The sequence below is a fragment of the Nilaparvata lugens genome, chromosome 5, assembly GCF_014356525.2.
Source record: "Nilaparvata lugens isolate BPH chromosome 5, ASM1435652v1, whole genome shotgun sequence".
Classification (NCBI taxonomy): domain Eukaryota; kingdom Metazoa; phylum Arthropoda; class Insecta; order Hemiptera; family Delphacidae; genus Nilaparvata; species Nilaparvata lugens.
The window spans coordinates 20,442,120-20,461,754 of record NC_052508.1 but is presented as its reverse complement, the minus strand read 5'-3'; the positions used below and the strand labels follow the sequence as shown (position 1 = coordinate 20,461,754).

General features: G+C 35.9%; 1 long non-coding RNA gene across 3 annotated transcripts in view; it reads right to left on the bottom strand.

Moving 5' to 3' along the window:
* LOC120351270 overlaps positions 1-19,635 on the bottom strand; it is a 49,633-nt gene that overhangs the window by 8,061 nt on the left and 21,937 nt on the right. The window lies entirely within an intron of this gene.

Genomic DNA, 19,635 nt, shown 5'->3' with positions numbered 1-19,635 from the left:
TTTATAATACTGTACTTTTAAATTACTGTTCAACTTCTAACTACTGTATTTGTATTACTGTTTCCATATACAAAATCAGAGATTTTGAGAATGCAAAGCTTTCATGAAACCCAATCACCTCGGATTATCGTGACTTTTGTATTTTTATTCATGTTGATTTGAAAATTTTAATTTTTCACCCTGATGGTCACTACTTCAACATCATCATACAAAAGAGAAGTCATTTTGATTAAGGTATGGTAATAATTGAATTATATATTTTTTCAAATACATTACTCTAATCTGGAAAGGTAGGGACGTATCTAATAGATAATAGATAATAGTTTGAATAATAAACTGTATTCTGTTGTAAAGTGGTGTAGTAGTTATCTTTCAACATTACGTTTTTTGACATAAATAATCATGGTTATTTGAAATAAAATTATGCTTGGAATATGCAAGGTAGCTGACCTATTAGGGTCATAAATTCCAAATACCGTATCCAAAAATATTGAAGAACACTTTATGTAGAGAACCTATAGTTCGGGACATTCGGAATATACAGTATATGAGTACCGTATTGGAGTTAGTTGGGCGAGAGCTTCCGCACCACTTGGATAGAGCCCAGAGATTCAACTTCAAGGATAGTGCACGAGATAATATACGATGATCATATATCTGGGGATTATTTGACTATCTTTTTAAAGGGCCGAAGCCTTGCAGGAGCAGCGTCACTTGATTTATAAGCACAATCAGGATGAATTGTTAGAAATGCTAGGACTCAGAACTAGGCTACCTATTGATTACCATTATGGCTTAAATCCGTAGATGAATTGTCGGGACTGTAGAGATCCATTATGATTATGTTTTAATGGATCAGTTATGGCTTGAAATAACTCCCAGAACGAAGAAAGATGTTAATCTGAAATAAAAGTTGTTCATTCCTGATTGGAATAATTTTCTCATTTACTCAAGTTGCTCACTCAATATCAATATTTATTTTATTTTTAATCTAGAAATTGTTCAACAAGCCATAACAAAAATATCCAAAAGTGTTCTTCAATTTATTGAAAGAACACTGAATAAAAATATAAATGATTTTGGTCGATCTATGAGGAGAAAGTGGAGTTTTCAATCTACATTTGTAGATAATTTACTTGAATGATAATCATCGCAGAAAGAATACACATGACATTAGTGGAACTTTTACAACCATATATGCGTCTGCTATTACAAAAAGGGAACATGGAAATAAGTTATATTGAAGTAAACTTTTCAAAATGAAGAATAATGACGAAGGAACAGTCATAATAATATATCGGGGCACCGAGCTTCGCTCGTTATTTATTTATTGACTTTTGATAAACTGAACACAATTTTTTTAAATGATTGGGGAAGTACTAACAGGCACAGCACAAAACTGTTTCTTTCCCGAATTTTTATTCATACACTTCAAATAGTCCAGAAAGTAGGTTATGCTCCATACTAATATTAATATTATAGGATTATTCTAATCACAGGTGAGAGAAAAATTATGTATATTTCATTGAAAAATTGGAACCCTCAGCTAAACCAATACCATAGAGAAACGATAGCATAAGTATAGGGCGTTTATGTCGAAACTTTTAGTGTTATCCCAAGCCGATAGTTCACGTAGTTCTTTCCTATGCAGCTGTGTGACGCTGGTAGTCTCTCAAATTGTGCCGTTCATACACTCTTACCCCAACAAAACAGTAAAAATTTACAATAATCGACAGTAATCGGCTTGAGATAACAGTAAAAGTTGCGACATAAATTCCCTATACCATGGGATATCTACTTACGCTATTGTTTCTCTATGCCAATACCTACTATTACTTAAGTAATAGAAGGTATTGACTGAACTATCGGTGTAGAAAAAGCTGTACTTTAGTCCCAATAAGTATAAATAATTGATAATGGTAGACTAGTTCATAGAGAAACCGAATATCTATCGAGTTCGAATTGATAAAGAAAACACCATAATGAATCAATACATCTCTTTGATCCAAATTGATACTACTATTTGCTGAGACGGCAATGACAACGTGACATGATTGTTTGGGAACGCAATATTATTACGGAATACACTCATGAAACACTTATTGCATAACATGCCCCTTCATAACACGACAGGCTACAGTGTTGATCATGACGCTTACAGCACAATGAAGGAACCACAAACTCCTCGTGAATTGATAATAATGAAACTGATGACTGATCATTGATGAATTGAAATTAATAAAAGAAACCGCGATGAAGTAATAGTTTTGTTGTTGTCTGTCAGACATGGCTTCAGGATTTGCATTCCAATGCGCTTCAGAACTGTTTGGAACTATCTTAGTACTCGAAGCTCCCGTCACATAACTTCTCAACTGTACAACAATGCAGGAGTAATAATAGCAATCCCTGACCACGTCACCTTCCAGTCCCTCCCTACTCCCTACGCAAGATCTCCCTCAACATATTCCATATGGCTACAGCACATATACTAAGGTGATTATTTATGTACACATTCTCTATGACCTGTGCAATAATTGAATACATAGTTGGTGAAAATTATGGAAACAGCTTAATATTTCTTTTATAGGGATAATTTGACAATAGGTTTCATCTCATTCTAATTGAAAAACTACTTTTCTGCCGCTTCTTAATATTGGTCTGCCATCTTGGAACCGACATTTTGAATCCAACTTGACTTTTTCACATAGGAAGGTGGTCATATTGTACATGATTTCGATACAGTACTTCAAGAGAAAATGAATGGAGAGAACTCAAATCATTCCAAATTTACTCTCGTTTGAAGATACTAATAAATAAGACAGAAATGAAATAAATGTGTAAGGTACATCGACACTCTAAACATCTAAAAATCTAAACTATTAAATTCTACTTTTTTAGGTGTTTGTGAACACTTATAGTAACTTTTACTCACATATTCAACACTTTGAACAGAAAATTTTGATCTGTCAGATTTTCTATGTACCCATTTATTTCATTTTTGTATGATTTATTAGTTTCTTCAAATGGGAATAACTTTTATAACGGTTTTATAACTTGGATAACGGCTTGAGATATCAATGTGTGATCTTCGCGTTCGCCATTCATTTTCTCTTAGAATTCTGAATCAAAATCATGCACACATGACCACCTTCACTTAAAAAAAAATGAAGTTGGTTTCAAAATGACGGTTCAAAAGATGACGGACCAAAATTTTGAAGTGACAGAAATTTAGTTTTTTTTAATCCAATAGAATCCCCAGAGACCAACTGTTATTATTATCATTGTAAGAGAAATAGCCTAATAAAAGATGTTTCCATAATTTTTACCAACACTGTATACTCTACATACACTTATTAGTGTATTGTTATTTGTTAGTATTGTGGCTAGTTATTCTTATGATGCAGTAGCTATACAGTATACGTTTACAAGAAGATAAGACTTATTCGAATGAAAGGATTGATAATACCATCGACTATGTGATAGTTAAGAATGAATAGAGAAGAGTTCAATTTGGAAAAAGAGAGAGAAATGTGAGCGAATGAGGAAGGATGAAGCTAATAGCTTCTCTATCATCAAGTTTGGAATGGAATGTTGGAGACAAATCTTTACCCCAAACAGAGACTTAGCTCAAATATTCTCTACAGTAACACAGTTGGTGCTTGATATTTTTCACAAAAAAAGATAGATCCCAACTTTTAACTTGTTCTTATCGTCAAGATTATTTAATTATTCACATATGCGTTGTGTTATAGAGTCTCGGAGTCCTTGAAACAATCCAAGATGCTTTAATAAATTAGAATGTTTATAACACTAATTTTCTCATAACAACTGTTGGAACCTATCTTAGCTGTACAGTTTACCCAAAAATATATCTCATTCAATCCAGAAGGAGCAAGTGTATACATGGAAAAACGTTGATTAATAAAGTGTGTTCAGTTGAGTGTGGGACGCAAGTCCACAAGAAGAAGCTAGTTAAATGATTACCATACTGTACTTCTGTACAAATATCACCCCTCTTAGGTAGAATACGTATTCATTGAAAAACAGCTATTATTAAATGTACAATAATGATTACATTTGATGATACTGTAGTGAAACTACATCCAACTATCGTTTTTAGAATATCGTATACGTGACATGTATACTACCTAACATGAATCTGCTGGTGATCGATCATTTCAAACTCAAGTGGTAATAATTCATCATCATTTGTTGTTCTGAACAAAGCTCAGGCTAGAGCTACTAGAGGACTGTAATTTACTATTCAAATAATCAAATACAAACAAGGGGCAAATTTAATCTTCAATTTGAGCCAGGTTATTTGTACAGTTAAACTCTGCATTAATGAACAATAAAAAAGAGCAAAAACTCACAAGATTTAATCCAATTTTGCCTACTTGCCCTTCGAAGCCTTTATTAGGTGTTTTGGTCAGATTCAAGGTGGGAAGAAATCTGGGAAAAGAAAGGTTTGCTTCCGGGCTGCCTTTTCACGTTGATTCTGTGTTCACTTGCAGGTCAATGTTCGAACAAAGCTCAAACTGATTCTTTATAATTCAAATCCGATTCAAATTAATTCAATTCAACACTATTTACGCTGTTATATTCATAATTCACACACACGACACTTAAAAATCATTTACAAGAAATTTCCGATCGAAATTACATTACAAAATACAAATTCAGTCTTGCAACAAGACAACGGGCTGACAAGACAAACCAAAATGGCGAAACAAGAACGACTGTCGCCACAGAGTCAGAGGCCACGGAGCTGTATCGTCAGTCCAAGCAGCTGTTTGCAACCTTTGGATCAGAGACATTTTTAGACAGTTCATAAATCCTTTGCAATCTGGCATACAATTGTTCCAGTTTAGCGCGATGCACCCTGATTTGTTTCTGCAATTTTTCCTCCATCTTGAACTCATACACAAAACAATTCAGCCCCGACGAAACAAAAACATCCAGAATGCCTAGCAAGCAGGACAGTTTGCGCATGCGCAAACACAGCTGCTATTCGCAGAACCAGTCTGGCATTTTGGCGCTACAGTTCGAATGCTCTGGCCAGACCATAAAAGGCGGCTCTGGCCGCCTCTGAAAAACTATTTTTCAGCCAAGTTACAAAAACTGAAAAACCACAGAAAGGAAAAAATCCAGACATGCCAAAAGAACAAAAACACCAACACCAAAAAACAACACAAAGAAAAAATGCAACAAGCACAACAACTATTGAGTTGGGAGTGAATATAATTGCATTATTACTAGTCGAACACGGAAACAAGAATTACAATTCTCAAAGACGACCATAATCCGAACAACGACCAATCAATGAATATATTGCATTGCTGTTACAATCAGGCGAAAAAACCGTCAGTGTTGACAGTCACAAAATCTCCTGATTGTAACAGCAATGCAATATATTCATTGATTGGTCGTTGTTGGATTATGGTCGTCTTTTGAGAATTGTAATTCTTGTTCTCAAATTCTTACGAATCTTAGCACAATCAGAAGAATCAGATTTCGATGTTGCTGAGAGGTATCTATGTAAAGTGGTACAGAAGATACATTTTTCATCTGAATTTGTGCAATTGGAGAAGGGAGAAGATTGTTCTATGCGCCTACGTGCCAACACTGGACAAATACAAAACTGCTTAAATCCAATGTGTGTGAATTAATCAATAAATTACAAATTTAAATTCATTTCTGGGCCTCCTGAATTCAAATTTGTATTTATTGATTAATTCACACACATTGGATTTAAGCAGTTTTGTATTTGTCCAGTGTTGGCATGTTGAGAATGGTCTGATCCATGCTCAACTTAGTTTGTTGTAGCCTTGTTCTAAGAGCAAGGTTTCTTGTCAATTTGTATTTGTCTGAAATTAAATTTATTTCAGTTAAAATTGTAATTTTCCTGAAACTAGGCTCATTGTGCTCTTCTTCGGGAATTTGTTTGTTTGTTGGAATTTGTATTGTCCATTTTGTTATACATGTTAGTGAAGGTTAATCACCAGCATGAATTTGTTTGTTCAATTCAACAAGTTATCGTTTGTTTGTGAGTTGTTGGAAGAACATTATCTAATCATATAGTTTTGTCTTCAGCAGTAACTTATCTTGTGAATTGATAATCAAAGTTTAACTTTGTTAACTTACTAGTCGTGATTCTTCCTTCCATTTAGTTTTGAACTCATTCTTGTTTTTTGTCTGTTGTTTGTATTGTCAGGGCTGAATTGTTTTGTGTATGAGTTCAAGATGGAGGAAAAATTACAGAAACAAATCAGGGTGCATCGCGCTAAACTGGAACAATTGTATGCCAGATTGCAAAGGATTTATGAACTGTCTAAAAATGTCTCTGATCCAAAGGTTGATGAGCAATTTTTAGTGTTGTATCCTCGGGTGTCTCAGACCATTTTGGATTATGAAAAGACAGAATTAGTGGTTAATGAGTTGGAACTTGAGTTGAATAAATATCATGTTGTAGCATTCAACGACTCACACCTAGATCTGTTTCAGTATATTGAAGTAGTGGCTAACACTCTCAAACAGAAAGAGGCGACTGATACTATTGCTCAATCTTCGGCAGCTGCAGCAGCTAGTTCACAGCCGGTCGTGTCCGAGTCGGTACTGCCTAAAATCGACCTTCCGAAATTTGATGGGAACCAGACTCAATGGTCGGTGTTTTATGAACTATTTAAGGCATTGGTACATGACAACAAGAGCTTGAACGATCAGCAGAAGGTCCAATATCTTGTAAGTAGACTTGCAGCAAATATTTGTCGTCATTTGCCACCATTGGCTAATAATTATCAAATAATTTGGCAGGCATTATTGACCTGCTATAACGATCCACGGGCGCAAGTCGATGCCTATTTCAAACAAATTTTTGAATTTTGTTCAATAAAATCAGAATCAAAGGCAGGTTGTATTGCGATTTTGGATGGGTTTTGCAGTTCAATCAATGCAGTGAAGAGATTGCGACTCACTGATTTGTCAGACTCGATATTCCTCTATCATGGCTTGAGATTGCTGGATCCAAGTTCTCGTAGAAATTTTGAATCGGCCGTCCGTGACAAGGCTATGCCAACTTATGCCGATTATGTCAAATTCATTGAAAAGCAAATTAAGACTCTTCTTCTGATGAGAAACAGACTGAATCGTTTAATATGAGGCACAAAAAGGATAATAAATCAAAGGTGTTTGTGTTCAATCTAATGATACATCTGACGATGCATCTAGTAAAAAGCCCAATTGTCTGAAGTGCTCAAAACCGGGTCATCGGTTAGTAGATTGTGCTAGTTTCTTGAAAATGACTCCTTGGGATCGTTATTGTTTGATTAAAGGAAAGTTTTGTTGTTTTCGTTGTCTTGATGTGGATCATTTGAGTAGAGATTGTCGTAGTAAAACTCAGTGTGCTCAAAGTCAAGAATCTCATCATTCGTTATTGCACTTTTCCAGATCAAGTTCCAATGAAGGTGTTGCGTCCTCGTCGAACTCCAAGGCAGGTGGCACATCACCTGTTAGTTGTTGTTCTACATCCAACGATGTAGAAAATTCGACCGTTGTGTTGTCGACCGTCATTGCACATATTCGAGATTGTAATGATCAGCTTTGTGATGTTCGTTTCTTGGTTGACACCGGGAGTCAGTGTCATTTTGTTACAGCCAAATTGTGTCGGCGTTTGAGACTACCATTCCAGCCCATGAAAACCGTTGTTCGTGGATTCGGTGGTGGTACTAGTGAAGTTCGAGGTCGTACTTGTGTGTCGATTCAGTCGAAGTTGGATTCTACCGTCAAGTTTTCGATGGATGCCACAGTGGTAGATAGAATCATCGACAAGTTGCCTTCTTGTGGAATCGACAGATCCAACCTTCATCATCTTGAAAATCTCACACTGGCTGACGACAAATTCTACCTTCCTAGTAGAATAGATGGCATCATTGGTGCGGAGTTAGTTCCTCACTTGCTGCGTGGGAGTCCTAGTATAGGTGAATCGCACGAATTGATGACTGTTAATAGTGTCTTTGGTCACATTCTGATGGGGAGAGCGCCGATTCTCACTTCAACAACGAATGTGTCGAATTGTTTTACAGCCATCTGTAGTCCATTCGTTAGTAGTCCATCATTGGATAGTTTTGTGGAACGTTTTTAGGAGTTGGAATCGTGCCCTGCACCAAGCTGTCAACTGAAACCGGAAGAGTTGGAGTGTGAGGTAAATTTTTGGAAGTCTGTACATCATGTGAATTCTGGTCGTTTTGTTGTTGCCTTGTCATTTGCGGAGCTGCCCAGCAGCTTGGGAGATTCGTATGCTGTCGCTGAACGCAGACTGCTGACTGTGGAGAGACGATTAGAGCTTGACAGCAATACTTGTATTTCATATCATGAAATATTGATCGATTACCTACGTCAGGGTCACATGTCGTTTGAAGCAGATCAGACAGACCGAGGTGGTTACTACATACTGCATCACACCATCGTGAAAGCAAGCAGCACTACCACGCCCATCCGAATTGTATTTGATGCTGGTTCCAGAACATCATCGGGTTTGTCATTGAACCAGGTTCTTCATGCTGGTCCCAAATTGCAGACTGACATTTTTGTTTTGTTAGTTAATTTTCATTTGTTCCCAATCGCACTAACTGCCGACATTAAACAAATGTATCGACAGATATTAGTGGAGGATTCCTGCCGTCGTTATCAGCATGTATTGTGGAGATTTTCGCCGGAGGATCCGATCGAAATTTATCAGCTCAATTGTGTTGTTTTTGGTGTTTCAAGCTCTCCATATTTGGCGCTTCGCACCGTCCACCAGCTTGTAGAGGAGGATGGAAATAGTTTTCCAGCAGCCAAGGCGAGAATACCAAGAGACATGTTCATGGACGACTTAGTCACATCTGTTGCCACAGAGTCAGAGGCCGCGGAGCTGTATCGTCAGTCCAAGCAGCTGTTTGAGGGAGGAGGTTTCTCGCTCACAAAGTGGACTTCAAATTCACCATCAATGTTGGAGAAATTCTCGGAGGAAGAGAAATCGTTTTCGTACAAGGATCTCGAAGCAGACAACTCCTTGGCTATCTTGGGATTGAATTGGCAACCTAGTACTGATCTGTTTCAGTTTTCAGTCAAGAGTGGTGAGGTCGTCGCTACTAAGCGTTCTATTCTGTCAGTGATGGCTTGTATCTATGATCCACTTGGTCTCTTGTCACCGTTTACATTATTTCTCAAATGTCTTGTCCAGAAACTGTGGAAATTAGGAGTGGATTGGGACGAGAAGCCGCCTGAGTCTATCTGCACTCTTTGGGAGAATTGTCAAAAAGATTTGCCTCTATTGTTGAAATTTGCTGTTCCACGTCACGTTGGTTTGTTTCAGGATTCTCGCATCAGTTTGATTGGTTTTTGTGATGCATCATTGTCTGGTTATGGTGCAGTTATCTATGTGAAGTCGCAGAAGGAGAGCGAGGAGCCAAGAGTTGTATTATTGTGTTCAAAGTCCAAGGTAGCACCATCTAAAGTTGTTTCAATACCTCGTTTGGAGTTGTGTGCGGCACTCTTGTTGGCAGAACTCATGAATTCAGTAGTCACTATTATTAGTGAACGTTGTCATGTGTCTCGTATTGTTGCACTCTCTGATTCTACAGTCACCTTGTGTTGGATTAATGCTCCATCCGCGAAATGGCAAACTTTTGTTGGTAATCGCGTCGCAAAAATACAGGATTCTTGTATACAGGAGTGGATGCATGTTGCCGGAATTGAAAATCCCGCTGATTGTTTGTCTAGAGGTTTATCACCAGTTGAGCTTGTGAACTTTCCGTTGTGGCTCTCAGGTCCATCATGGATAGCAGAGGACGAATGCGATTGGCCCGTCCGAACTCAAATGGAAGAGATCGTGGATCCGGCCCGGAGGACCAGAAATGTTCTGAACAAAGCTCAGGCTAGAGCTACTAGAGGACTGTAATTTACTATTCAAATAATCAATTACAAACAAGGGGCAAAATTTAATCTTCAATTTGAGCCAGGTTATTTGTACAGTTAAACTCTGCATTAATGAACAATAAAAAAGAGCAAAAACTCACCAGATTTTATCCAATCTTGTCTACTTGCCCTTCGAAGCCTTTATTAGGTGTTTTGATCAGATTCAAGGTGGGAAGAAATCTGGGAAAAGAAAGGTTTGCTTCCAGGCTGCCTTTTTGCGTTGATTCTGTGTTCAACTTGCAGGTCAATGTTTGAACAAAGCTCAAACTGATTCTTTATAAATTCGAATCCGATTCAAATTAATTCAATTCAACACTATTTACGCTGTTATATTCATAATTCACACACACGACACTTAAAAAATCATTTACAAGAAATTTCCGATCGAAATTACATTACAAAATACAAATTCAGTCTTGCAACAAGACAACGGGCTGACAAGACAAACCAAAATGGATGAAACAAGAACAACTGAACGACTGACGAAACAAAAACATCCAGAATGCCTAGCAAGCAGGACGGTTTGCGCGTGCGCAAACACAGCTGCTATTCGCAGAACCAGTCTGGCATTTTGGCGCTACAGTTCGAATGCTCTGGCCAAACCATTTGTCATTCAACGTTGAAATAGATAGGTATATTATAACAAAAATAATTATGAAATTGAAATTCAATTTCTTATAAAATTGAGGATGCACCTCACACAAAACAAAAAATACATCATGATCAGGTATTTTGGAAATTATAATAATATTATTATCATGTAGCTTGTAAACTCATGAGTTCCAATCAATTTACATTAGTTTCTAGGACTAGTTACCAAAAAATGTGATCCAATGTCAACATTTTTCATTCATTTCTGAGTCTCATTGTCAATTGAAACATTTCGGGTGGTTTGGAACGCACCTGAAATTGTAATATGAACATTATTTGAAATGGTGCTAGTTGAAAGCGACTTGGTTTTTTTCGAGTTATTTTTATTGCCCTTATTTTTACTACATGATAGATGATATATTATAAATGCGAGTTCGATCTATCATTGTAAACCATCCCATCAATGGAAATCCCACGCTAATAATTAGTACAATTAGTTCATGATCTGAATTCTAATCATCATTGGTGAATACTGCACTGTTTTCACTTGATTTCAATCAACCAGGGAATGAATGGATTTCTATAGCTATATTATCAGCCTACATTGAATAGTGAATTAAAATGTTATACAGCGATGTGCACTGTGCACAGTGCAGATAATATATTATGCTGAGCCATTTCATTATGTTTGTATTGATTTGTCCATTACATTTGATTCTGCAGAGAGCGAATTCAATTACAAATTATGGGAATCAGTGCTTATCGAGAATTCAAATTATTATTTCATAATTTCTCACTTCGCTCTAAAATTCATCAACAAAATTTTTCAACCACTTTTCATATATTTGAGAAGGAATATGAGAAGGAATATTACGATTCAGGTAGTGATAACTGAATGATGATTGACAATACTACAAGAAATCCTCACTTCACACGTAAACAGAAGTGTTTTCACAAGTATTACTCATCGAATATTCATATTTTTTATTAGATTATTCTATCCTTCAGATTATTTTTACGAAGACCAATTTGACAAGATTTTTCCAGTTTGCATCTTTATGTTTTCTTATATAGAATAAATGAATCAATCTACAGTAAATTTGATAATTTTCAAAGAATTATTTTATTTCAATTATTTGAGCAACAACTATCGTTCATGGTTCAAGAGATATCAATAAGGTCACGACTTCTACCAGATATCAAGGTCAGTCTTATCAATAATCTACTGTTCAACAAATTATTATAAAATCCACATGACATATAAGCTTCATTCATTCATTTGTTTGTACAATGTTTGTTTTTGGTACAATGAATTATTATTATTATTATTAGTATTATTTATGTAGTGAAGTGACTCGAAGCTTGTTCCAGCAATCAAAGAAATTCCTGACTAGAGCAAAGGTGGAAATGCATTTTGACAGTTGTCATAATTATACAGCCGTCATACTAATCACAATAATAGATTGAACCAATTCTAACGTGATTAATAATTTACGACGTTGATATGAGAGGCGTCGAGTGAGAAATAAGTGCAAGATAGGCCCATAATCAACCTACTCGTAGTTTTCATTTGAATGGTCTAATTGCTGAAAAAATATTCAATTTGGAGCTCACAAATATCCATCCTTATTCAAGACACTAGCACCTATATAACATCAGGAATTATCAAGGGAGTCGATAAAGAATAAGGAATACATTTTATAAGCTCTAAAAACTAGATAGATAAAAGTATTCCGGTCCAGTGAAGGCATAAGATAATGTCATTGACCCAATCTAGATAAACTGGAGCCCTAAAATCTTTGTCAGGGCTGAAAAGCGGTGTAGCAATGAACATTGACAAGGTGAAAGAGGCCAATTAATGAGCATGTTCCCAGTAAACTTGATAAGCATTCTGAAGCTACTTATCAATCTATTTCCAATATAAGCCGGTGAGTTTGCGTAGGAGTGGATGGCTGTTGTTGCTTTCAAAGAGATAAGTATAACAGGGTATTGCTTTCCAGTAATAGCAGCTCAATCTCAACATCATTGCAGCGATACATCGAACATCGATACAGACGATTCTGAGCATGTGGTTTGGGGAGGTGCAACGATGAGTTCGATTCCGATCCTTCTCTTCACCAACTTACTCATCTTCCTCACTCACTCACTCTTCTTCTCTCTCGCCTGACACAAAATCACTCTCTCTGTCGCCACATACAAGCTCACTGCCTCATTCTCTTTCATTTCCCTCTCTCACACTGCTCATTCTCTCATGATAACATCCAATTTTGGTTCACTCACAATCTCTTCATTTCTTCTGGCCAGCGATGTTCATTTTCCTATTTTTGTTCCCCCATTTTCGAGACTCAAAAGAATACTAAGAAAACACTGGCCAGCTCTTATTATTCTGAGATAATATCATCATCTATCTGTTCCGTTTCGATTGTAGGTTATGGGTCGGAGTGAATGCAGCTTTCATCTATTTTTGGTCTGATGAACACAGAGATGGAATGAACCAAACAAATTAGTAGAATCCAATCTTTATTACATTATTGGCCTTAATCAATTTGATGCACTCTATACAACCATCAAAATTCTCATCCCAGATCCTTCTTCCACTCCAACATATTTATACACTGATAGAATTCCTTGAAAGAAACTGCATCGTAACTACAAAGAAAGTACTTCGAACATTCGTACTAGAAGTTCGGTTTTGTTGATAAGAGAACTTTTCAGGAATCTCTTTCAATCTCAATTTATTGATAGGAAATTTGTCGTTAACATACAGCGAGCTAAATTTCAATGATCATTCAATAGATAAGTGGACTAGTGAAGCATCACACTGACTACCAGTCTCCCTGTATGCAATTAGAAAAATAATACACTGTTCTTCACAATCCTTTAATTAAGAATGATGGATCATCGCTAATGAACAATGAAACAACCATTGGGTTCATTTCAAATAAAATCATCTTGAAGATTTTCTCGCCCTACAATGTAAACTTACCTTTAATGTCTACAACCATGGGTAAGCAAATTATTTTTTTCCAAAAGATTCAGGGTACCCCAATTCCTCTTCACTTTTCAAGATTTCTTAAATCCAAAGACATGATTTTTGTCTTTGTAGCGGGGATAATGTTCACTTCTACCCTGAAACTTTCACACTGCATCAGATTAATAAATTATGGGTGGGGAGAAGCTGGCGAGGAAGGTAGGGAGATTAATATAAGGAAGAAGGAAACAAGATATAGAGACAAGCACAGTATTAGTTAATGTTGCAGTAGCGTTACAGACCAGTATTTCATCATTCCTGTCGTCGTTTATCCACAGCTAAAATATCTCAGCTATTCCACCTAAAATAATTACATTCGCTTCATTAAGACAGGAATAGTATGCCATGCATACGTTTCGGTACAATAAATATTTTACTTTAATAATATTCTGGAATATTTTCCCTGAATAGCTTCCTCAACATACTAGTGGAAGGAACTGAATGAATGAATGACTCTGGGCATTCTGAATTTCAGCCATCATTGAATAGAGTCTTGAACATTAAGGGAAAAAAATATACAATTATATTGAGCGAGCAATTTCTGTATATCTGGCTATTTTTATATCTGGTTATTTATGTTCAACGGATCTCGAAAAGGACTCTAACGATTTTCACGAAATTTGGAAAATATTAGGTTTATGATATAAAAATTTGATTGCACTAGGTCTCATCCCTGGAAAAACTCGCTGAAGGACATGGAAAAGATAATTCATCCTTGGAAAAACAAATGATAATTTCGTCGTCTGTCGATAACAGAAGATGCGTATGCCTGGGTGGGAGATCAGCTGTGTAATCAATTAGCTTACCGTATCTCGCGAGAAATCTAGACATTTTAATATCGATCAAAATAATCTGATTTGTTGACATGAGATGGTAATATCATAATATTCAAAGTTAATAATTATTTTACAGTTCTAAGTGATTAGTGAGTGTTATTTTGTTATTCAATTTGGTTTGTAAATAATCTAAATCAGAACTCTTTATTGTTTTTAAATGTTTGGACTGAAAATTGAACCTGAATTCAAGAGTATGGAACATAACCTACTTTCTGGACTATTTATAGTGTATGAATCAAAATTCGGGGAAGAAACAGTTTTGGGCTGTGCCTGTTAGTCCTTCCCCAATCATTTTAAAGAATTGTGTTCTGTTTATCAATAGTTTATAAATAAATAACGAGCTAAGCTCGGTGCTCCGATATTGTGTGATTATGTGAAGAGTTTTATATCGATATCATCATCCGTCTAATCACACATGCACAAGCCTGGAACTTATGTGGGCATCGTCCTCAGCAAAAAGAATAAGTTCTCTCAAATAAACAAGTAGTCTGGAAACTTAACATTGTTTCAACTTCTGCTACAAATCTGTGTAGGCTACTCCTTGTAATAATAATAATATGTAATAGAGTAGGTCATATTATTGCTTGTGCTCTTTCTGAATCATGTAACTTATGCTTCAATCAATCCAAATGAATCGATTGCAGTTTTCTTCTACTTTTACCGCATCCCAAGAATAGGTGATATTCAAAAATTCTTAACTTCTGTTCCAATTATTCCTGAGAGATATACTAAAATAAACTAGTGACCACTTGGCTTGAAGAACTCGCTCGAAAACTGTTGTATTGTTTTCTTTGAAACCTGCAACTTTTAATTATACAGAGTTGATTATAATTATGAAAACTGCTAAATAATTCTCTTACAAAAATCATTTTATAGTAGGCTTCATTAATAATAATCCTATTTGAATTGAAAATATTACTCTTCAAATTATTACTCTGTCGCTTCAACATCTGATATTAACCAGCTGGAATTATGTGTCAGCGCGTGTGATAGCTTCTAAATAGCCTCAGCTGATGTTATGAATGAATGGAAAAACTGTAGTAATTGCATGCAATGAATTATTCAGCTGACTGAATCATGAAAAAATTTCCTTTGCACTTTCAATGTTATTCTTATATCCTGAAAAAGGACGAAGGAGTGAGTCAATTTTGTTGTCCAACGAACTTGAACTGTGAAGAGGTTTAAAGAATACGTGTTCAAAATATGAAGCGCATTGATCAATTCTTGCTAAAGTTATTGTAGAACATACACGCAGACGGACAACGACTTTGGCCTTCAGTAAATCAAAAGTGAGAGTTCACTAACGCTCGTTCAACTATTGAGTGCAAAATTGAGGGCTCTATGTAAAATATATTGTCAAGAAGTTGATGAGATTCTAGATTATATTGATGTGAATGATGTGATTCCTCTGTTGATAGCTGAAGATTGAAAATGTAGCTGTATTATTTGATCCAAATCTCTAGCTGCATGAAGTACCACAGACGTGCAAAAAATCAAGAATAGCATCGTTATAGAACTTATCCTATGTGGTAGATTTCGTGACTTGGAGACATTATAATTCAACCAAACAGCATGAGCCTTCGTGGTCTTCTTTCCTGTTGCATTAGTCCTAAACGTCTCAGTTTATTGACCTCAAGTATGCACTTTCATTGACAATGAGCCGTGTCAAAGTGTGTACCTTAAATGCACAAACAATGACTAATCTAAGGCACTTGCTAACTATGAATATTCATTATTACAAACTATTCATTATGCAGAGTGTGTTGAAAGTAGTTGAAGTTTGGAGGCATGCATCAAATTATTGAAAACATGAACTTTGGAGCCTGGTGTGAGGTTTGAACAATTATGAAAAGACTAGAGTGGCCAGGGCTTCAATGGAAATTATTATGCTTATGATGAATAATTGATTATCATTTGCTCAAAATTCAATGATATAGGAAATATATAATATTTTATGTACAGATGTAGTTTTGTCACTGTAACAATTGATGTGGAATCTGTTATTTCATGAAAATCAGGTATTGAGCTCAATAGATGGATTAGTATCAGTAGACGGAATGACTACATTTATGAGTAGAATTTAGCTGTCAAAAATTTGAAGAACTCCCATGAATAAGCTCAACATCAATTTTCTACTTTAATAGTATTATTATAACTTCAGCTGTCTTATTCGATTCCGATAGAAAAATATGAGAGGATATGATTAAAGGATGAATACTGGTAAAAAAAAAACAAATGTAGAGGTGGATTCAATGTATGATTGAAGGAACTTCGGGCGTTTGAAGTTTGCAGTTGGCAAAGGTTGATGAAATACTGCAGTAAGATTGGGAGAAGTTGAAAGGAACGAAAATTGAGCAATAAAAGTGCTGAAGAAGAAAACATGAAAAAAGAGTTGAGACTCATTTGAACGTGTCCGAAGTTGGAGTGAAACTCGTTTAAAAAATAAATTGACATCCAAAGTTGTTAATGATGGTCACTCGTCGATTTCAAAAGCGATCATTGTTCAGGACGTTAATAAGAATCCTTGACTATGCGGGACTGGAGCCTATGACGATGACTTGAGTCAAATAAGAAAAAATAAAAGAATAACTACATTGTTCTCTGGATAACCGTGCGGTGGCGGTGAGGCTTCCCGAAAAATAGAAGTCATCGGCTCCTATTCTAGTCTGCTGTATTCCATACTTGTTTTTTATTTTCTGGCATTCCTTCTTCGAAGATCACTCTTCACCCTGTTGCCAAAAACCGACTTCGCAATCCTGACGTAGATCTCCGAATAGATGTACAGCCAGTGTCATCAACCTTTGAAGGCTGATTCCTTCGTCAACCTCGATCTCGCTTCTCAACTGGAAATCAGTCTGATGGTCAGTCAACCAGACATTCCCTTTCACACCACTACTGTTGATTGTCTTACATTTTCATTTACCCCAGTCATTCAATTTATAGCTTATTCTAAAGTACATGGAACATTCCGAGAAAATGTACACCCGTGGACCCCTACTATGTACACTTGAAAAAATATTTTTAAAAGTAGAAAATTTATAAATGTTAGGAAACATAAAGAATAATATGGATTACGATGGATAACTAACACAGTGAATTTTCACTGAGAATAATGAACAAAAAAGTCCAGGTACTGTGGATAATGAATGGGATGTTGGTGAGAGGAGGATTTACAGTTCTATGTTGTAGGTGGCTTCTAAACCTCGGAAAAGTGATTTTGCAGCATTCAACTGTCTGTCTGTCTGTCTGTTAGTAGAGCTGGTCTCAAAAAAACATCACTCCAATGGTTAATTCCACGGCTTAATTGACTTTTTACTATCTACAATTAAATAGATTATTTTCTATTCTGAATCTACTATTTCATCACTTCGCTACTAATATCACCATTCATATCATCAGTTTCATATGATCAAAAATGAATTCATATTATCCATTCAATATTCAATAAAATATGGTAGAAAGAAACTCTAAGGTAAAGAAATAGATTTTGATCGATATATCATTATCCAAAATTCATTTATAGAATAATCTGAGTTATTCCAATGACGGAATTAAACTGAAGTTGATTGAGTCAAATAGACTACAGCTTGTGATTTTGATGTTGTAAGGTCTTCAAAGATCAATAATAATTTCAATCAGTTTCCAAAATGTTATGGTACATCACAATCTCTTACCATAACTACAGTAACTATACAACCCATAGTTATAGTAATATAGTAACATAGCCACAGATTTACATTGTCGTGATCGTGAGGCAGAATTTGAATGAAGTCCCATCTCCTACCATCTAAGAGTAGTCAATGAAACACTTTGGTTTACTGAATACGGTACATAAAAATATATGTAAAAGAAATTCCAGGAGAATGATTCTTGCATAAAGTAAGCTTGATAGAAAATCTTAAAGGTTACTCTACACTCTTAATGATGAAGATATCATAGAATGAAATAAAAATACCCTAATTTAATCTATATATATAAAAGCGAAATGGCACTCACTCACTGACTGACTGACTGACTCACTCACTCAATCACTCACTCGCATAACTAAAAATCTACCGGACCAAAAACGTTCAAATTTGGTAGGTATGTTCAGTTGGCCCTTTAGAGGCACACTAAGAAATCTTTTGGCGATATTTTAACTCTAAGGGTTGTTTTTAAGGGTTTAAAGTTCGTCTTTTAGCATGTATATTCTTCTTCTCCCAATATAATTGAAATTTCCATATCATATGTTACTATAGAACTATAATCTAGATAGAGTACCTCTTCGAAACAGTTGTTAACTGGCAACTAAATTAATAATTTTGTCAGGTTGGCATTAAGTTGAGTTGACTTTGTTAGGTTGGCACCAAGTTGAAGATTTAAATGCATTTATCGCGGAAAAATTGATTGGGCACTGCTACTTCAATCCTGTGAATATTACTAGCCGTCAGGCTCGCTTCACTTGCCATATCCGTTTAGCCAGATGTTTAGTCTGGACCCCCGACTGGATTGTCCTAACATATGATAAAAATGCTCAAATGAAAAATGCAGGCGGGCGAAGCGAGCCTGCTGATCTCATCCTTGGACGATCCAGTCGGGGGTCCAGGGGGCGGAGCCCCCTGGCTAGACGGATATGGCGAGCGAAGCGAGCCTGACGGCTAGTAAAGATATAAAATTATTATCAATACAGTAATTGAGTTAAATAATCTCTCTAGTCATTGATACGTCTCAATGGACGGCACAATAATATTTATTACGTTCGTAGGGTGGTCGTAGGAATAGTAAGTAGTCAGCCTAGGGCTGTTTTTATAGTCTAGGTGTCTAGCCAGTCTAGGTAAAAAACTTGCTTGGAATAGATAATTGTGTTCTAGGTTGTGAATCAAAAAGGAAGAAAGGGTGGGCCATGAATTAGAATCAGAGCATCAAAGGATAGGGAGAAACATCAATCATTCTCAGTAGTTCATCGTTCATCCTCACTCACTCTTCTTTATTATTGTTATTCCCTTGATTACTAGTGGTTCTCATCCGATTTGGTAAAGCATATAATTAATCCAGAATAAAAGGGGAAAAACACATGTATGCTACAACAATCTAAAACTATATTATCAACATCTCAATTATCCATCATCAGTGCTATTTGAAGCTTATCAGTTGTACCCCATCCAAGTCATAACTAATATAAAATATAGTAACTATAAGCCAATATTTATATATGAATGTAAAATTTCGGAAAATACTATA